We start from the raw sequence: 4,498 nt of genomic DNA, 5'->3' as shown, positions 1-4,498 counted from the left end.
TCCTTATTAATACATTAAGAAGATGTATGAAAACATTACAACCCAATAAGGAAAATATGCGAAACTCCCTACTTGGCTGGAGACTCCTCTTCCAGGGCACCCAGGGTCTCTTCGTCCTCTGAGGCTACTTCCTTTGGGACCGTTAACTCCACAACACTGAAAAACAGCAAAAGACTCTGCAGTCATATGAATGCATTTACATCAATGTTTTTACAAACATACAATCACAAAAACAAATTTTAATGACCCATTTCTTCTTTTTCCATAAAAAGCAGTATTAGGGTTTGAACTTAAGAGCATTGCATCAAACAAGATTTTCCTACTTATGCTTCCTACATAGCTGAGATTACAGATGTATACCCCCATGCCTGGCTTGTTGATATTCAGTCTATTTCCCCAGATAGCCTCAAACCATGATCCTCCCAAGTCTCTAGAGATTACAAGTGAGAATCATTGAGCTCAACATTAGTGTCTTCTTTTCTTTTTTGGGGGGGTGGGGTCCGGTTTTGGGGCCAGAACTCTGGGCCTGGGCGCTGTCCCTCAGCTCTTCAGCTCAAGGTTAGCACTCTAGGACTTGAGCCACAGCGCCACTTCTGGATTTTTTGTTTTTGCTTATGTGGTGCTGAGGAATTGAACTCAGGGTCTCATGCATTGTAAGGCAACTGCTCTACCACTGAACCACCTTCCCAGCCCCTAGTGTCTTATTCTTAAGGGTTTGCTTTTTGAGGAGTTCTGTATAGATACAGCTGCCACAGCAAAATAAATTTCTTATCCATATAAATTTTCAGAATGTGAAAAGTTATTTTATAAATAGAAATTTCCATAAATAATCTAAAACTAAGAATGCTATAGGACAGGCACCAATGGCTCATGTCTATAATCCTAGCTACCCAGGAGACTGAGATTAAGAGTCACAGTTCAATGCCAGCCTGGGCAGGAAAGTATGTGAGAGTCTTATCTCCAGTTAATTATCAGAAAACCGGAAATGGAGCTGTGGCTCAAAGTGGTAGAACACTAGCTTTAGTGCATTAGCCTAGGCCCTGAGTTCAAGCCCTACAATAACCAAGAGACAGAGATAGAGAAGGGAGAGAGTGAATGGACTATAAATGAATCAAAACTCTTATTATCGTAGAAAATTCCAGCTACTTAAAGGAACCATAAGCTGAGTACACAGTGTTCATGCCTGTAACCCTAGTACTCAGGAAGCAGAGGACTGCAGTTTGAAGTCAGCCCAGGCAACAAGGTCTGTGAGACTCCAGTTAATCAGCACAAAGGAAGTGGATTGGTGGCTCAAGTGGTAGAGCACTAGTCTTAATGACCCAGGTCCTCAGTTCAAGCACCATGATTAGCATGAGAGACAGAAAGACAGACAGAAAGAAAGAGAGAGCACACCATTAATACTCTTTTGTTTCTTTATTCCATTCCTGGGGCTTGAACTCAGGGCCTGGGCACTGCTCCTGAGCTTCTTTTACTCAAGGCTAGCACTCTATCACTGGAGACACAGCGTCACTTCTTGCCTTTTCTGTTTATGTGGTACTAAGTAATCCAACAAAGAGCTTCATGCTTGCTAGGTGAGCTCTCTACCACTAAGCCACATTCCCAGCCTCAACCCATAAATATTCTTAAACTACAAGTATTAAAAATACTCCCTAAAAAATAAGACTATGTTGGGCCTGGCACCACAGTAAAAGGTAAAAGACCAAGAAACCAACAGAATTCTGGTGCAGTGTGCACACTTGTCACATCAGCTACACAAACATGGGAGCTCTTATTTGGTGGGCTGTGGTCAGGGTAGACTGGGCAAAAAGCTACTTTCTTCAAACAATGTTGAAAAAGGTTTGGGGGCATGACTCAAGTTACGGAACCTCTGCTTGACTAGTGCAAGGGCCCTGAGTTCAAACCTAGTACTACCAAAGGAAGAAAAAGACCATCCAAACAAGTTCAGAAAATGGCAATAAGGTAGAAATATATTTTACAAAAAGGATCACATATGATTATAAATATGCTGGTAATAACTAATCCAGCAAAACAAGACTTTGAATTAATTTATATCGTATTTCATTTTAATACACCAACTACAGACTGGAAATGACAGCATAATGAAAATTTAAATTTTAATTCACATGACCTCATTCTTTTCCTTTCTGTATTGACATTTATACTACTTGAACATTACATTTTATGAAGCCCCAGAAAAAGAAATATTGGTAAATTGTTAACATCCATTTGCAGAATTGGATGTGTGGTTCAAGTGACACAGTGCTTGGTCGAACAAGCCAACTTCAATTCCCAACACTGCTGGGAAAAAATTACAGTCACATATGGAACCCAGCATTTTTTTCTACCTAGGTCAGAAAAAAAAGTTTTGAATGATGGCTTTTTAAGGTTTTAAATACATATAAATTAAACTGCATTAATAAAATACATCTCAACTTAAATATTTTGTGTTCTAAGCATGTAGAAACTGCAATCAATTTTTAAAAACGCTTAAAATTAAAGGAAGTACTCTTAAGGAAGGGACCCAAAGGTGCAATGAATGCCTCTGTGCCAGTGAACATATAAAATAATATTTATCGAATGAATTCCAAGAAATGGCAACAAGTTTTCAACATTTTTCACATTGTTGATGAAGATGGTTGTTTTTGCTTTTTGGCCTTTGTTTCTTGTTTGTTTGTTTTTTTGTCTGTGTGTTCCTTTAGCTGTCTTTGGGGTGTAGGAGGGCACAAAGAAATGGAAGCACCAGGACTGAACAAAGGCAGCAATGGTACTCAGTAGACACTATCTGGAAAATGATTTGTACAACTATACAATTTGTAGGTAGAGATGGGGGAGGGAAATGGAGAGACAAAGGAAGGGGTGAAATTGCCCCCAAAGAAATATATTCATTATCTGCTTATGAAATAGTAACCCCCCCCAGACATCTCTTTAATAATTAAAAACAGGGACTGGGAAGGTAACTCAGTGTTAGAGTGCTTGCCTTTCATGCGTGAGACCCTGGTTTGGATTCCTTAGCACCACATAACCAGAAAAAATGCCAGAAGTGGTGATGTGGCTCAAGTGGTAGAGTATTCGCCTTGATCTGAAGAGCTGAGGGACAGCGCCGAAGCCTAGAGTTCAGGCCCACGTTGGACCAAAAAAAAAAAAAAAAGAGACAAACTCTTATTACAAAGCCCAGGCTGCATCCTACAACCCTCCTGCTCAACCCCAAGTTTTAAGATTACAGGTATGGATAACCATACTTAGCTGGAACAGTTTTCTGGTAATACTGGGATTTAAAAAAAACTCAGCCCATTAAGTTTTCTAGGCTTGTGCTGCATCAATTAAACCATACACCTAACCCAGGGCTCCAACTTTTGAAAGCCCTTTGGGGATTCCTTCAGTGACACCCAGGTACATACACCCCCGGGGAAGGCAAACACGAAATTTTGGGCTCTATTATACTTGCTCACTTAACTCAGGCCCTCCTATAGACATTGCCAGAAGACTTAGTGGAGCCACTGGTTTACAGTAGAAATTCCCCATAGGAGAGAACACTGGGAATTTTTAGAGGCACTTCTGTTTGACACAGAAGAGCAGTAGCCTGTGCTTGTGCCTGTGACTGACACATGGTAGGTAGAAGCTGAACACCCCAGAGTTCACAAGCAAATTCACAGAAGCCACAGACCAATATAACAGTGGGAGCTGAGGCCCCTGTGGGCCAGCAGCCAGCATCTACTCCATCCCTCCTCCTATGCATGATCTTTGTTTCTTCAGTCCAACTACATTGAACACATCTCTGCCTCTCTCACTGTTATCCAGGGGATCCTAATTCTAACTTTCACCTTCACCAACCTTCAGCTGCCACTTCCATGCCAAGTCTAAGCCTCTGGCAGAGTAAGGTAGACCTACCCCATAGGGATGACAGGTGTGTCAGGGGCCCAGGCACATCCACTCCATCTTTCAAGAACACCGACTATATCCCAAAGAAATTTCACTTTCTTTCTCTTTACACATGCCAAAGCATGATAAACTATGTTCTTCCACCTCCACCTCAAGGGGTCTTTAATGAGGAAGAACAAGGAAGAATGAAGGAGAAGAGAAATGGAAGAAGGCAAGACACTCATTCACACTTGGAGCCCAGCTTCCGCAGCCTTGTCCTCTGTTTCTCACTGCCACTCAGGGAGCTCCATGGAAAAAGGAACAATAATATCTGGGAAGGACACTGCCAAAGCCAGGCATCTGATGGACAGTATACAGCCAAAGCCAGGCAGCCGACAGGATACAGCCAAAGCCAGGCACCAGGCCAACAGCCCTGTGGTCATGAGAGCCCCTCTCTGATACAGCACTACGTCTCTGGTGCCAACTCGCAGATGGCATACAATGAACAATGAAGAACAACACAGTTTAATTCAGGTTCCAGAATCCCCTGCCTCTACCAGCTAGGCCACAAATCCTCAGATATTTGCATCAACTAAAGACTTTTTAAGATAAAGTTTGCCAATTTCTTAAGTGACCAGTA

This window comes from Dipodomys spectabilis, unplaced genomic scaffold (assembly GCF_019054845.1).
Source record: "Dipodomys spectabilis isolate Male_0828 unplaced genomic scaffold, ASM1905484v1 ptg000070l, whole genome shotgun sequence".
NCBI lineage: Eukaryota > Metazoa > Chordata > Mammalia > Rodentia > Heteromyidae > Dipodomys > Dipodomys spectabilis.
Note: the sequence above shows the minus strand (reverse complement) of the source record.